Source organism: Kogia breviceps, chromosome 7, assembly GCF_026419965.1.
Source record: "Kogia breviceps isolate mKogBre1 chromosome 7, mKogBre1 haplotype 1, whole genome shotgun sequence".
NCBI classification, from domain to species: domain Eukaryota; kingdom Metazoa; phylum Chordata; class Mammalia; order Artiodactyla; family Physeteridae; genus Kogia; species Kogia breviceps.
In genome coordinates this window covers 57,788,047-57,805,101 of record NC_081316.1, presented here as the reverse complement: position 1 = coordinate 57,805,101, position 17,055 = coordinate 57,788,047, and the positions used below count along the sequence as shown (strand labels likewise).

General features: G+C 38.3%; 1 non-coding gene across 1 annotated transcript; it reads right to left on the bottom strand.

Annotated features, from left to right (window-relative positions):
* Nucleotides 1–15,912: 15,912 nt before the first annotated feature.
* Nucleotides 15,913–15,985, bottom strand: TRNAW-CCA (transfer RNA tryptophan (anticodon CCA)). Its single transcript has one exon. It is a non-coding gene; the product is annotated as a tRNA-Trp (tRNA).
* Nucleotides 15,986–17,055: the final 1,070 nt, after the last annotated feature.

Below are 17,055 nucleotides of genomic sequence, written 5' to 3'. Positions count from 1 at the left end.
CCTTAAGTATTCCTCTGTAGTAAATAAGCAGTTAAGAATATGGGCTCTAGAGACTTCCCTGGTGTTCCAGTGGCTAAGACTCCGAGTTCCCAATGCAGGGGGCCTGGGTTCAATCCCTGGTCAGGGAACTAGATCACACATGCTGCAACTAAACGATCCCACCCGCAGCAAGGAAGATCCTGCGTGCTGCAACTAAGACCCGACACAACCAAATAAATATTTTTTTTAAAAAAGAATATGGGCCCTAGAGTTAGATGGACTTGACTCCTCCACTCAACTGTGGATGAATTACTATGCCTCAGTATTCTCAAGTGCGAAGTGGGGATTAAGGCAGCATCTACTTTATATAGTTATTTTGAAGGTTAAATAAGTATAAAGCATATATCACAGTACCTAAGATGTAGTAATCACTCTTGAAACAGTCATTATTACTCAGAGAAAAGTCATATTTTATGAGAATCTCAAGCCTTAAACAATTAATTTCACTTTCTTTCACTTAACATACCAAAAGGCATTTATTAGTGTGTTCGGTGGGAGGGATAGAACTTTCTTTGAACACCTAAAATGAGCCAAATATTTTTTTAAATGTGTTGTCTCACTTAATATTCACAGCAGCCCTATAAAGTATTTTCTCACTTTATAAATGAGTCCCTAGGTTGAGAGAGGTTTAGTAACATGCCTAAGATTTTTCTAGTCAGGACTAACTCCAAAGTTTGTGAGTAAGATAGCCTTTATGCCCCCTGGAGCATGTTATTCTGCAGGTAGGCAGATGCATTAACTAGTACCTATATTCAAAGTGCTGTTATTGAGGTTTATACAGTAGACCATTTTATATAAGGGACTTGAGCATCCACGGAGTGTCCTGGAACCAGTTCCCTGCAGATACCAAGGGACAACTGTACTTGGTGCTTGGAAGCCCAGAGCTGGGAAGGTGAATTCAGGGGGCTGGGAGAAATGAAGCGAGTCCCCTTCACAGGAATAAATGCCAACAGTGGGGCTTTGGGTAGGAATGAGGTAGGAGGCTTTTGCTGATGGAGGAGGAGTTAAGAGAGGTCTTACTGGGTTCTCTGAAGTCACATTAAAGGAGAGTGGTTAGAAGGAGGCCTTTCTGGAATTCCTCAAGTCAATATGACTGCCTTGTGGATCTAGCATTATAATGCAGCAAATATATTGTTGCAGGCTAAGAAACTATCTCCAGAGAGACCAGATTATGTTAGTTACTTGAAGTAAAATGGTGGGGGTTATATATGAATGATGTGTGTCTGTATCAGAAGCATCTATATAACCTTGGGCTTTGTAACTGAATTAATATAAGTAATAGCAACTAACACTTATTGTAGGATCATTAGGTACTATAGTCACTGCTGTGTTCACAGGCCAGAACTCTTAACTGTAGAAAGGTGGGAAGGCTTTGTCTAAGTCAGTAATCTCAAATTAAGTACACTTAATTTAGGCATACAATATATGTATATTACTTTACTAGTGTAAGATGTCCATTATGAAATATAGATACAAGAAAAAATTTTAAGGGATAAAATGAAGTTGAATTAAATCATTTTATCACAAGGCACAATGTATACTTAGGATTCTATACCTTATTATTAATAGTGGATATAAATTGATATTTCAAATACACTAATAGTTTTGGATTTTCTTTTTTTTGGTCAAATTGGCAGATTTGATTAGATCACCGTTGTATTTACCCTCATAATGTGACTGACACTAAGTAGAAGTATAAATTCTGCCATATTTTTGTCCTTCTATGTGTCATCTTCAGTTCAAAGAGTTTTGTGTGTGTGTGTGTGGTATGCGGGCCTCTCACTGTTGTGGCCTCTCCCGTTGCGGAGCACAGGCTCCGGACGCACAGGCTCAGCAGCCATGGCTCACGGGCCCATCCGCTCCGCAGCATGTGGGATCTTCCCGGACCGGGGCACGAACCCGTTTCCCCTGCATTGGCAGGCGGACTTGCAACCAGTGCGCCACCAGTGAAGCCCTCAAAGAGTTTTTTAAAGCAATCTTTTTAAACCAATTCATTTTGTGAAATTTAGTGAAAATTAGATTTTTTTAAAATCCATAAATCCTTTTTTGAACTGCAATATGTTGCTAAATGCTGAAAGTGAAAGAAGCCCCATTCATACCTCATGTGATATGTGAACATCAAATATAGGGACAGTGTGGGAATGCCAAGCTAAATTCATATTAATTGAGGTTAATTTTTATTTCTGATGAATAACAAACATGCGTAGAAGCTACAGAAATTGTTACCACACCTCACTGGGTTGTCTGGCATACCTCTAGAGTGAGCACACTCCACTTTGGAGATCAGTGATTTAAGCAACAGGACCCGCAGCAATGAAGTGGGAATACCCAATCTCATCTTTAGCAATGATTGGTCCAGATTCAGTTATGAATGACAAATGGAAAGTCTATGACATGACTTTGCCGGAAATCAGAAATGCAGAGCATAGCTGAACCTTTGAGAGTGTGGTCTGTCTGTACAAAGGCAGAACATACATTCATTGAGTGGCTCAAAAGCATACGTTCTGGTTTTTTAGAAAACAGACCTCGTCAGAGCTATTTAGTTTTAATCCCAGCTCCACTATTTTCTAGTCATGCAGTTTTGGGAAAGCAACCACTTGTAGTCTTTTTCTCATCTCTGAAATGAGGATGATTAACACCAGTACCTACCTCACTGAGAAGAATTTAACATGTTGCTATTGAACTGTCACTGTGTGCTCAGAGATGCTGAGCTAAACTCTATTTTTTTTTAACTTTTTTTTTTTTTTTTTTTTGTCGGTACGCAGGCCTCTCACTGTCGTGGCCTCTCCCGTTGCGGAGCACAGGCTCCGGAAGAGCAGGCTCAGCGGCCATGGCTCACGGGCCCAGCCGCTCCGCGGCATGTGGGATCCTCCCAGATCGGGGAACAAACCCGTGTCCCCTGCATCGGCAGGCGGACTCTCAACCACTGCGCCACCAGGCAAGCCCCGAGCTAAACTCTTTACAATAATTCATTTAATCTTCCCGATTTACTAGTGTGGTAGAGACTAACTGGTTGTTCATCAAAACATGGGCAAGTAAAAGGACTACATTTCCTGGCCTCCTTTGCAACCACGTTACTGTGTTCTGGCCAATGAAATACGGGCAGAAGTGATCAACACCACCTCCAAACCTGAGCCATGAAGCTTTCCCATGCAATTCTCAATGCTCTCTTCCCTCATCTATCAGAGGATCCAGCAGAATCGTTATGCAAGGGGTTCTCTCTTTCTCCCCCTACCACCTGCAACCTCCATTGGATTCTGATTTGAGTCACAAATAAACTCGTGTTAAGTCACTGAGATGTGACTGTTTGTTACAGCAGTTAGTGTACCCTGACTAAAACGAAGGTTTGACAAGAACCCAGAGAAGGAAGAGAGAAATTATTCACAGTGCCTGGCTCATTATATACAATAAAAAGGGTGATTAACCTCATTAACTTAAAGATGACGATTACTTTTATGGGAAATATTGTGAGCAATAGCTGTTAAAGTACTTCAGGTAAAGTGTGAAAACTGTGAGGATTTACATTCTGGTTTCCAAAGATTTTCATAGACACCCTGGGGACACCTCAAGGAATGAAGATACCATCCCTACAGTGTCTTGTACACTGTGCTGCTAAATCAAGTGAACGCATTTCACTAAGTTTTATAAAGATATAATAAGTATGAATACATTTTTTATGCTGCATTGGGAATCCTTCCTCCATCTTGATGTTTTTCTCTTGTTTATTCAAATTCAAGAGCTGAAATGTGGGTTTTCAATTTCTCCCTCGAGTTAGCCTATATATAATCAATAGCTTCCTTCACTCTAACACATTTTCTGAACATTGCAGTATTTAGCTGGAGCCATATTTTTATCTTGAGGAATTGAATTTCTATAATGTGGTTTACCCTTGGCTTTTGAATGATCTAATGTCATATATTTTAAATTTTATTTATTTATTTATTTATTTTTGGCTGAGTTGGGTCTTTGTTGCTGCGCGGGAGCTTTCTCTACTTGCGGCGAGCGGGGGCTACTCTTCGTTGCGGTGCATGGGCTTCTCATTGTGGTGGCTTCTCTTGTGGCGGAGCACGGGCTCTAGGCATGGGGGCTTCAGTAGTTGTCCTCGCGGGCTCTAGAGCACAGGCTCAGTAGTTGTGGCACATGGGCTTACTTGCTCTGCGGCATGTGGGATCTTCCCAGGCCAGGGCTTGAACCCCTGTCCCCTGCATTGGCAGGTGGATTCTTAACCACTGCGCCACCAGGGAAGCCCTCGTGTAATATTTTTGATCTAGCAACTTTTTGATGTGTTTTCTCTCTTTTTTATGCTTATTTGCAAAGTTGATTTCTATGGAATTGCACGGATAGCTACTTAGGCTTTTAGCTTCACATTTTCTCCTCAAATGCAGATGAATTATTTCTCCTTCACTTTGGTGAATCAGAATATTAGCACAGCCTCCCAAGACTATTTGCTGCTATTACCCTTAATCATGCTCCTTCTCTGAATCTTATGTTTTCAAAACATTTAGGAGCTGGGCAATTGGTTTTGAAGCCTTGATAAGTGTTCACGGAAGCTATGTGGCTTAGAGGAGACAAACAGGCTTTGTATTCAGACAGACCTGATTTCCACTACTGGCATAGCTACCAACTATCTACATATGACACTGGTCAGTTATTCACTTCTTAGGAGTCACAACTAAAGGTGGTAAAACCCACTTTGCAAAGATAAATGGGATATATAGGCCGATTTCTTTTTTTTCTTTCTTTTTTTTTTTTTTGGCCATGTGGCATGGCGTGCTGGATCTTAGTTTCCCCACCAGGTATTGAACAAACACCCCCTGCGGTGGAAGGGCAGATTCTTAACCACTGGACCACCAGCGAAGTCCCTGATTTCATTTTTTTTAATATGGATACAAAAATCTTAAAATACTAGCAAACCAAACCCAGAATGTACATTATAACCATGTATTTATATCAGGAATATGTTTGGTTTAATATTTTTAAAAATCAAAATGTAACTTATACCTTAACTGATGGATGGGATAAACACATTTCGTCATTTCAATAGAAGCAGAAAATATTTTAATAAAATTCAACATCCATTCATAAAACTGAAAACCTTACCAAACTGGGACTAGAATTTATTTTTTTCTGTTTTTTGGCTGCATCAGGGTCTTCATTGTGGTGAGCAGGCTTCTCTCCAGTTGTGGCGTGTGGATTTTCTCTCTCTAATTGTGGCACGCAGGCTTCAGAGCGCGTGGGCTCTGTAGTTTGCAGCACGTGGGCTCTCTTGTTGAGGCGTGCTCACAAGCTTAGTTGCCCCTCGGCATGTGGGATCCTAGTTCCCTGACCAGGGATTGAACCCACGCACCCTGCATTGGAAGGCGGATCCTTATCCACTGGACCAGCAGGGCAGTCCCTAGAAGAGAACCTCTTAAGCTGATAAAGGATATCTATTTTTTTTAAAACTTATGCTTTAGGAAGCAAAAGCTGTATTAAATTGATAAAGGATAACTTTTTAGAGTATGTAATACTTAATGTTTAAAAAATGAAAAATTTTCCTTTGAAATCAAGAATAAAAGACTTATTTTTTTCACCATTGTCCTGGAGTTCCTAGCCAGCACAGTAAAGCAAGAAAGAAATATAAAGGTGTTAAGGATTGGAAAGGAAGAAAGGAAATCCAAAAACAACTAATTTTTTTTTTTGGGGGGGGGGTTGGAGTTTATTATTTATTTTTCTGTCTTGGGTCTTCGTTTCTGTGCAAGGGCTTTCTCTAGTTGTAGCAAGCAGGGGCCACTCTTCATCGCGGTGTGCGGGCCTCTCACTATCGCGGCCTCTCTCGTTGTGGAACACAGCCTCCAGACGCGCATGCTCAGTGGTTGTGGCTCACGGGCCTAGTTGCTCCGCGGCATGTGGGATCCTCCCAGACCAGGGCTCGAACCCTTGTCCCTTGCATTAGTAGGCAGATTCTCAACCACTGCGCCACCAGGGAAGCCCTGAAAAACAACTACATTTAAATTATTAGACTTAATAAGAGCTTAGGAAATTTATTGCATACAAGACTAATTATAAAAATCAATTGCATTTTTATATACCAGCCACAAATAGTTTTTAAAAGTATCTGAAATGGACAACTTATAATAGCATTAAATATAACAAGTACCTAGGAATAATCTAACAAAAGATGTGTCTATCTCTAGAGAGAAGACCAAAACTTTATTCAGAGATATTAAAGAAGACATAATAGAGAAATATTCCATGTTCAGACTATCTTTCACCCCACTTCTTAATGCTCTGAATATAATACCCTTTCTGAAACCCAAGTCCTGGTGCTTCAGAAACCTTCCTGTCTCCAGCTCTTTGTTGCCGTAAACAAATGTCTGTATAAGAAGGAAGAACTAAAACTCTACACAGAAATAGCTAATAGTCGCAGTACTATTGTGTCCAATCCTGGACACAAACTTAACTGTCACCAGCTCTGATGACAAGGGACACTCTGGGACTACATGGTACACCCTGACCTTTGAGAGTTCTGGGGAAGCCCAGCACATCTCCAAACAGAAGAAAAGTCAGCATTTATAGATGGGTTCACTCTATCCAAATCACATTCCTTCTTTTGATTCTTAGTACAAGCCTATGGGGAACAGTTTTGTATTACCCCCATTTCATATGTGAGAAAGCTGAGGCTCCTCAAGGTTAATAACAACCAAAACTAGTCAACTATAAAGCTGGGACTCAAATCAGGGCTTTTTTTTTTTTTTTTTTTTTTTGCAGTACGCGGGCCTCTCACTGTTGTGACCTCTCCCGTTGCGGAGCACAGGCTCCGGACGCGCAGGCTCAGCGGCCATGGCTCACGGGCCCAGCCGCTCCGCGGCACGTGGGATCTTCCTGGACCGGGGCACGAGCCCGTGTCCCCTGCATCGGTAGGCGGACTCTCAACCACTGATCCACCAGGGAAGCCCGACACAGCATATTTTTGAGAGCAACCCTGTCCTGCCACTTTTTCACGGCAAATACAATGTCTTACAGATTCTTGAGTCTTTTGACTGGGCAAATCTTTTCCTGATGCCTCTCTTCTCAAACAATTGAGTTTCTAAAGGCATTATATTTTTACATCTTAGAAGGAAAACAAAGGAGAGAAAGGAGAGAGAAAAGTAGGCACTTTAAAATACTTGCTTCACAAATTGGTGTTGATTTTTTTTTTTTAATTGAAGTATAGTTGATTTACAATGTTGTGTTAGTTCCCCGACCAGGGATCGAACCCGTGATATATATATATTCCTTTCCCTTATAGTTTGTTATAAAATATTGAATATAGTTCCTTGTGCTGTACAATAGGTCCTTGTTGGTTATATATTTTATGTATAGTAGTGTATGTCTGTTAATCCCAATCTCCTAATTTATCCCTCCCTCTCTGGCAGTTAAATTTTATAGTCAAGCCAAAACTTTCTTTCCCTTACCTGTGACATGAGATAATAGATTTACGTCTCTTTCTCAGACTTTTTAGGATTAAATAAAGTAAAAAATGGAAAGGGCTTAGCACAGTGCCTACCTAGCACATAGTATGTGCTTAGTAAATGTTGCTGGCATTTATTGTTATTGGCAGCTACTATACCACCAGAAGATAATCCCACAGACTTTATAACCAGAGTATTGCCCAGATCAAGGCAGAGGAAGCAGACTAACTGCAGCCTCTTTTTGCCAGGTCTTTTGTGCTATTCTTAAAGAGACATCCTTTCCCTAGAGAACTGCACAGGGGAGGAAGACCCCTGGAAACTAAGTGTTTTTGGTTCTCAACATGTGATTCACAGGGAAGCTATATTGTTTAAGACATCTCCTTTGTTCATTTGTTCATTCTTTTATTTTTTACTCAATGGACCTTTATTGAAGAGTGAGCTATGTACCAGGTGCTATGCTAGTCACTGAGAATGGAAATAAATACATCATAAAATAGCATTGTAGAGGGAACTCTGGGGTGATCATCTCAGGTGCAAAGCTCTGGGGGTCCAGGACTGTTCGTTTGGAGGAAGAGGGGGCAGACTGCCAGTTATGGTGGGAAATGTATGAGCTTGACATCAGAGGGATCAAGGTTTGAATCAAGGTGCTGCTTACTTTCTGTGTGAACTAGAACAAATTCTTCATATCTCTAAACCCCCATTTCTTCATCTGTTAAATGGGAACTAAATACTTACCATGAAAGGTTATTATAAAGATTCAGTGGTGTCATGTACATGATATGCTTGGCCTTTAGTGGCTCCCCCTCCTCATGAAATTGATTGGCCCTCTGCCCCTCCAACCTCTTCCCTCTAAATTGCATTTTTCTTTGTTGTGGTTTCTTTTTCCCTTTAAACCTGACTTGAATTTGCTGTAAAACTGCTCTCCAACAAATAATAATAATAAAATAAATGGAGAAATGAGTGGGACACACAGTGTACTTTGCCCCCAACCAGGAAGCCACCCTCCAACTTCTCTTCCCACACAACCATCATTATTTCAAGAACAAACTGCTGGGTCTCAAAGGCCAGTCATCCTTAATTGCCCATAACCAAGCATTTCAGGCCATCTCTGATTAGTACATCAAAAGGAGCCCATTGCGTATAGGTGGACTATTTCCACATTTGCTCTTTATCCCTCAGTAACTGGTCAGACTATTCAGAAGGGAAAAGGATCTTGAAAGGTTGTTGACTCTAGAAGAATGCTGAGTATGTCATCCTGGGCTCTTGATGCATCAGGACAAATATCCTTTGTTCTCTCCTGGATAGTGATGCCATAGCTTCTTGGTTTCTATTTGAACCCTGCTCTAAACACTGAAAAGTTGTTTTTTTTCATTTATTTACTTCATCATTTATTCATTCATTCACTCACTAGACATTTCTTGCCCACCAACTATGTACCAGGCCTGTGCTAGATCTTGGGGATATATCAATGAAAAAGACGGACAGACTAGACCAGGGTAGATAGACCAAAAAACCAAAAATCATGACATCAAATAAATTAACAAGAAAATTGTGATAGATAATTACTGCGAAAGAACTAAACAGGTAATGTATAAAAGAGTAAATAAGTAGAGAGGGGAAACAGAGTGGTCAGAATGGGCCTATTTAAATTGAGCCCTGGGACTTCCCTGGTGGTCCAGTGGTTAAGAATCCGCCTTCCAATGCAGGGGACGTGGGTTCAGTCCCTAGTTGGGCAACTAAGATCTCACATGTCACGGGGCAACTAAGCCCATGCGCTCAAGAGCTCACACGCCATGACAAGAGAGAAGCCCGCAAGCCGCAACAAAGAGCCCGCGCAGCAAAATGGAAGATCCCGTGTGCTGCAAGTAAGACCTGATGCAGCCAAATAAATAAATATTTTAAAATAAAAATAAATAAATTGAGCCCTGAGGTGCCAATATGAGAAAAGCCAGGAAGAAGCTTTCTCAGCAGAGGGAGCAGTAAGTGGAAAGGTCTCTGAGAGGGGGGAGAGCTTGGTATGTTTAGAGAAATTAAAGGATTATGAAATGAAGACTAAATAAGGTTTTATAAGCTAGGACTGTGGATTTTACTTTAAGTGTAATTTACTAACTATTCAACAAACACCCAAGTGCCTAACCTGTGCCAGGCATTGTTCTAGGCTCTGGACATGCAACATTGAAAGTAACTCTTGAAAGTTACATTCGAGTGTGGGAGACAAGGAGTAAACAAAATAAATAAAATAGCGTTTTTAGATAGTGCTAAGGAGAATATTTTAATAAACTAAGAAAAGGAGTTATGTGTAGGGTCACAATTTTAGATAAGGGTGGCCAGATAAGGCCACACTGAAAAAATTACATTTATGTAAAGATTTGAAGTGTCCATGTGATGTCCAGGGGCAGAGCCCAATATTTAGAGGTCAAGGAAGATGAAGAGCACCAGGAAAGGGGAATGACAAAAGTATCTGGAATAGTAAGAGAAAAATCAGGCAATTGTCCTGGAGGCTAGAAAATGTTTCAGGGAGGAGAGAGAACAACAGTGTAAAATGCTGCAGGTAGTAAATAAAGATAAGAACTGAGACACAATCATTGGATTTAGCAATGTGGAGGAGGAGGTCATGGTGACCTTGAAAGATCAGTTTCACTGCTATAGTGGAAGCAAAACCCCAGTAGGAGTATGTTCAGAGAGCACTGGAGTAAGGGAACTGGAGACCTTGAAAATAAAGACACTTTCAAGGAGTTTTGCCATAAGGAAAGGGATGATATTAGGTAGTAGCCACAGGAGAAGTTAGGTCAAAATAGACTTTTTCCTCCAACTTTTAAAAATGTTCATTTACATTTTTGTAAATGTAAAAAGTTGAAAGAATAGCACCATACCCATATATTCTTCACCTAGTTGTAGCAATTGTTGACATTTTGCCATATTTGCTTTCTCTCTAGAGAGAAGGGTTTCTTTAAGGCTTTTTTCAAACTGTGAAATATAATGCACATACAGAAAAGTCCACAAAACAAAATGTATAACTCAATGAATGATCACAAAGCTAACACCCATGTAACCAACACCAATATCAAGAACTAGTACACTGCCTGCATCCCCTCAGCCCCCTTGTGCCCACTCCCTCCCATTAAAAGGTAACCACCATCCTGAATTTTCATAGTAATAACTTCTTGCTTTTCCTTCTAGTTTTACTACATAATAGTGAATTTCTAAATTTCATTTTTTGCTTGATTTTGAGCTTTAAGAATGGAATAATACAGCGATATTTTGTATATCTAACTTCTTTAGCTCATATGTTGTGGGTTTATTTCTCCATTGTATAGTATTCTGTTATAAAAATATGCCACCATTTATTATTCATTGTACTGTTTATGGTCATGTTGATTGTTTCCAGTTTTTCACTCATATGAATAATGCTGAATGCTGCTGTGAATGTGCTTGTATATGTATCTTGGTGCACATGTAAATGCATTTCTATTGGGTATATTCCTAGGAGTAGAATTGCCAGGTCGTAGGTATGTATATATGCAACTTCCACAGCGAATACCAAAGAGTTTCCCCATTGGTTGTACCAATTTACATTCTCATCAGCAATGTTTGAAAAGATGTTGCTCCACATCCTTTTCCTTCTTTTTCTTTTTAATGCTTGCCATCTTAGTAAATATGTTGTGGTATATCATTGTGTAATTAACATTCCCCTGAGTACTGATGTTCTTTGATCATTTGGATATCATCTTTTGTGACATGCCTTTGAAGATTTTTGCCCATCTATAAATTTGAGTTGTTTGACTTCTATTGGTTTGTAGGTGTTTTTCCTATATACTAGATATAAGTCCTTGTAGATTATATGTGTTGCACACCTTCTCTCAGTCTGTGCTTTGCTTTTCATTTTCTTAATGCTGTCTATATGAATAGAAATTCTTCATTTAATGTAGTTAACTGATCAGTCTTTCTGTATTGTGCTTTTTTGGGTTCTGTTTAGGAACTTTTCATCTATCTCAAGGTAGATATTCCCTGATGTAATCTCCTAGAAGTTGTATTGTTCCACTTTCCACATTTAGGGCTATAATCTACCTGGTGTTAAGTTTTGTATATTGTCTTTCCTTTTTTTAGTATATGGATATCTAATTGACCCAGTACCATTTATTGAAAGACCATCCTTTCCTCACTGTTTTGAAGTTCCACCTCTATGATAAATCAGATGTTAATGTGGCAGTTCATTCCTAAACTTCGTGTTTTATTCCATTGGTCAATTTTCTTGCCTTGCCATTACCATACTGACTTAATTACTATAGCTTTATAATAAATCTTGATATCTGATGAAGCAGTTAGTCCTACCTTGTTCTTTTTCAAAAGTGTCTTGGCTACTATTGGACCTTCCATGTCCCTATAAATTTTAGAATCACCTTATGGAGTTTCATAAACAAAACAAAAGTCTTCTTGGGATCTGGACTGGAATTGCAATGCATCTATAGATAATAGAATTGATATCTATAAAATAATCGAGGCTTCCAACCCATGAACATAGTATATCCTTCCTTTCTTTTTTTAGTTCTTCTTTAATTTTTCTCAGTAAAGTTCCTAGTTTTCTATGCAAAGATCTTGCAAATTTTTTGGTGTGAATTTATTTCTAAGTATTATTTGAAACTTTAAAGATTTTAATTCCTGTTTGTTGTTGGTGCATAGAAATACAATTGATTTGTATTTTGGCCTTTATACTGCAACCTTCTTAAACTCGCTTTTTAATTCTAGTAATTTATCTGTATGTTTCTTTAGATTTTCTATGTATATAACCGTGTCATGTGTGAATAATGACAGTTTGTTTATTCCTTTTCTTCACTCTGAAATTACAAAATACCTCATTTCTGTTAGTAATTTTTAAGTGATAATGAAATCTTTGATCTATCTGGAATTTATTTTTGGTATACGGTATGAGGTATGGCTCCAAGCTAATTTTTTTTTCCCAGATGGATATCCTGATTTTTTTTCTTTAACAGTTATTGAATAAGCCATCTTTCCCCAATAATTTGAAATGAGACATTTATAATATATTAAATTCCTATGTGTATTTGACTGTATTTTTTATGGTTTTTCCTCTGTTCACTGATCTCTTTCTGTCTTAGTTATTGTAACTTTAAAATGTTTTAATATATGGTGGGAATTTTTTTAGAGTATTTATTGCTATTCTTTTAAATTTTATTTATATGAATTTGAGAATCAGCTTATCTACTTCCAAAAGAAAATTCTGTTAGGATTTTTATTAGGAGAGCTTTAAATTATACATTCTGTTTCTGATGTTGAGTCTTCCTACCCATGAAGAGGAGCTGCCTTTCTAATTGTTCTGTGATTCTTAGTATTATAATATAGACCTTGTGCATTTCTCATAATTTATTCCTGGACATTTGTCTTTTTTGTTGATATTGTTAATGAAGATATTTACTGCATTATATTTTCAAACTGGTGATTGTTTGCTTGAAGTTTGCATGGTAGTTTTTCTGTGAGTTAATTTTGTAATCCAACCACTGAACTAAATTCTCTTTATGTCTGTAATAGTTATTCAGTTGATTCTCTATTTTTCCCCAGGTAAGCAATTATATCATCTCTAAACAATATACAATTTATTTCCTTCTTTCTACTGTTTATTTCTCTTCTTTTTTTTCCATTAAGGTGTTATAAGCAGGAGAACTATCTAATCTGATTACAATATTAAAGATTACATTGTCTGCAAAAGCAGAACCAAGGAAACTTTTTTAGAATCCAGTACAGTAATTCAGGTACGAAATGATTGTGGTTTGGGCTAAGAGACTGACAGCAGAGATGGTCGGAAGTCAATAGACTGGAAATATATTTCAAAGGTAAAATATGTGGCAGAGAACAGGCTGATCATATTATGTTAAAGATTTGCCAACATCTTGGAAGTCTTCAGAATATAAGAATCATAGTTAGTTAGAAAGGACCATAAGTATAATCAAGTGTGTACTCTAATCCTATCTTTTCTTGGATTCACTCCAACTTCCCAGCCACCTCCAGTGATAGAGAGCTCCCTATCTCCCATGTCATCCATTCCATTTAATCAATTTACTCCGCAAACCCTTCTCATGGTCAGGTACTGGGTGGGGCCCTAAGAAACATGGGTAATCAAGATTCACTCCCCTCTCTGGGGGAACTCAGAGAAAAGGACAACTCTCTTACAAAGTTTCTTTCCTGGCAGATTCTGCCTTCTAGTTTCCTGTCTAAATTCTCTTGTAGAGCAAGGCTGATCTCTCTTCCTCTGCTGCTCACTCCCCAGATGTTTGTAAAGCTAATCATAGCCTTTTGGGGTTTCTTATCCCCTTTTTCTTTTTCTTTTTTTCTTTTCTTACCTGATCTCACTCCAATTTCCCTCTTTATCCTGGTCCAAATTTAAGAAACTTGAAACTTGTACTTTTGTGTTATTTTTCTGAAGAGTTATTATGTCACATCTTTACCTTTACTCCATAATTCAATACCTGGGGAATTAGTGTTCATTATATATGGTTAGATATTCTTGTTCATATTTTTTTTGTTTTGACTTAGTGTTTCCTTTTTTTAAATGGTCTTCATTAAGGAGTTAGTATGTGAAGTGTATAATTAGCTTTGGAAACATTAGACTAAAGAGCCATGTAATCAATTACCTTGCCAGGCTCAGCAAACACTAGCTGGTTACAACGATAAAAGCATTTATCCAATGAAAAGACAGAATAAAATAATAATGCATATGGAAGGAAGCTAGCAAGTTGATTTGTGCTAAGTGATATATAAATATATGATTTCTCCAAGATAAGCAACGGTATAGAATCTGCTTTTATGGATACTATATAACATCCAGTCCAAATAATAAGAATTTTTTTCCCCAGTAGCCCATTACTCTTCCAAAGTAGTTACATTAATTATGTGTTCACAATCCCCATCCAATTTAACAGTCAATATATTTAATGAACATGTTGGGCTTCCCTGGTGGCGCAGTGGTTGAGAGTCTGCCTGCCGATGCAGGGGACACGGGTTCGTGCCCTGGTCCGGGAAGATCCCACATGCCGCAGAGTGGCTAGGCCCGTGAGCCATGGCTGCTGGGCCTGAGCGTCCGGAGCCTGTGCTCCGCAACGGGAGAGGCCACAACAGTGAGAGACCCGCGAACCGCAAAAAAAAAAAAAAAAAAAAAAAAAATGAACATGTTATCTTCTTGGCCAGGCCTTTTTGTATAACATTTGAATATAACTGTATTTACAGTATCAAAATTCTTAATGCAATTTGACATGTTTTCCCAAATGAGTTGCAGAGAAGTGACGGGGGGGAAGGCAAGAGGTTGTTTTCTGTGAAGAGGGTGACTGACCTTGGTCAATTCAGAATGGAGACAGCTGTGAATTATAATGGGTTCCTCTGATAACTGTCATATTTAAACTAAACTGATGATATGGTAGCTCAGGGAATAATCTGGTGCTTTGCGAGTGTTGTGGCCAGTTTGCTTCCCTGCATGATGTAAGATAATTTTTTCTCCTTAAATCTTTTCTCTAAGCGTGGGTAACTTGAAATAGTGTAAATGGTTTTGCAGTCAGATATGTCCGACTTTTAATTCTGATATGAATCAGGACAATTCAATAATTTTTTATTTTGCACGTTACTTAACTTTTCTAATTTGGTTTTAAAAAATTTAAATGGATTATAATATCTCCCTAATAAGGTTATTGTGAATTGAATTAATACAATGTGTGTGTATTATTGTCATTGTTCAATGTTCATATATATATATATATATATATATATATATATATAAAACCAACTAACAAAAACCCTTACTTAGTAGGTATTTAGTAATGTTAGAGGCCAAATTCCCCACCATGTGTTCCCTTTCTTTGCAATCCATTCATTTGCCTAAATTACTTCTCTCTTCTTTCATATCTGACATTTATTGGGTTAAGCTTTTTAAATTCTGCTTCTGAAATGCTTTTCAAATTGGTTTCACCACCTCAATTCTTTTTGGCAATGCCTTAGTTCAGGATACTATTGTCTTTAGCCTAGATTATTTCAGCAAGTTTTTAACTAATGTTTTTCCCTCCCTCCCGTTCCCTTGGCCCTTCCAATACATCATCCACACTGTCCAAAGATTCTCAAAACACAATTTTGACTATGGCAACTTCTCTTGCCTAAGTACTTTTAATGGCCAGTCTTTACTGCACAGATCTTGTCTTCTTGCACAGATCTTGTCTTCTTCATCTTTCATCTCCGATATCAAACAGGGTGTTCTATGTTATCCACTCTCTTCCATTAGCTTCTTTAACTTTCTGTTATTGCATTAGGTTATAGCAAACTTTCTGAACAAAAAATGGCTTTTGAACATACAATATTTTATTTTTTTAATATTTATTTATTTATTATTTATTTATTTTTGGCTGCACCGGGTCTTAGTTGTGGCATGTGTGTGGGATCTTAGTTCCCCGACCAGGGTTTGAACCTGGGCCCCCTGCATTGGGAGCATGGAGTCTTACCCACTGGACCACCGGGGAAGTCCCTGAACTTATATAATAAAGATGTTCAGCTTCACTTAGAATGAGAGATCTGAAAACTAAAACTAAGTAAGACATTATTTTTCATCAGTTTGGCAAAGGTAAAATTTGACAATACATTATTTTGGCTAGGGTATGGGGGAACTATTCTCATACATTGCTGATGGGAGCATAAATTAGTACAATCTTTTTGGAGAATAATTTGACAATATGTATCAAAAATGACCATTACTTTGACCCAGCATCCCATTTATCCTACAGAAATATACATACAAGATATATATGGAGAATATTCACTGCAGCATTGGAACAGCAACAGGTGGAGAATAACCAAAATGTCTATCAGCAGGGCGATGGTTATATAAATTGCAGTATATCCACGAAATGTAATTCTAAGGAGTCAAAAAGAATGATTCAGTCTCTGTGCAATGATATTTTTTAAGTCTCTAAAATAAAAACCAAAATGCAGAGCAGTATATGTAAGATGCTATCATTTGTATAAAATTTTAAAAGGTACATATGCATATATATTAAGTATTAAAACATCTCTGGAGTAACATACGAAGGATTGAAAAGAGTGATAGCCTCCAAGGAGGTGAACTAGGAGAGACTTACGCTGTATGTTCTTCACTACTGTTTGAATTTTTTTTTCACCAGGCACATATATTATTTTTCAAAAAAACCCAGAGCAGTGGCTAAACAAATTATGGCAGATCACCTTGATGATATATGAGTCTGCTACTGTGCTGAATTCAAAACAGTCCTATGAGATGGCATTGTTCATCTCTAACAAAAAGCTAAACTGATGATGGATGAGATGGAATGTCTGGACAAGGTCCCCGTGTCATTAAGAAGCAGAAGGGATATGAGCCTGGCCCTACCTGGCACCAACTCCCTGCAGCCTGCCTCGGAAGTACCTAAATTGTGAAAAATACTCCATTTTATTCTAAGTATGACTCTGCATGTCTGTGCTGTTTTTTCACTAGATTGGAAGCTTCTTGAAAGCAAGAGCCATTCATCAGTTTATCATCAACTACTATCACAATGGCTGGGGTGTGGTAAGTGCTCAG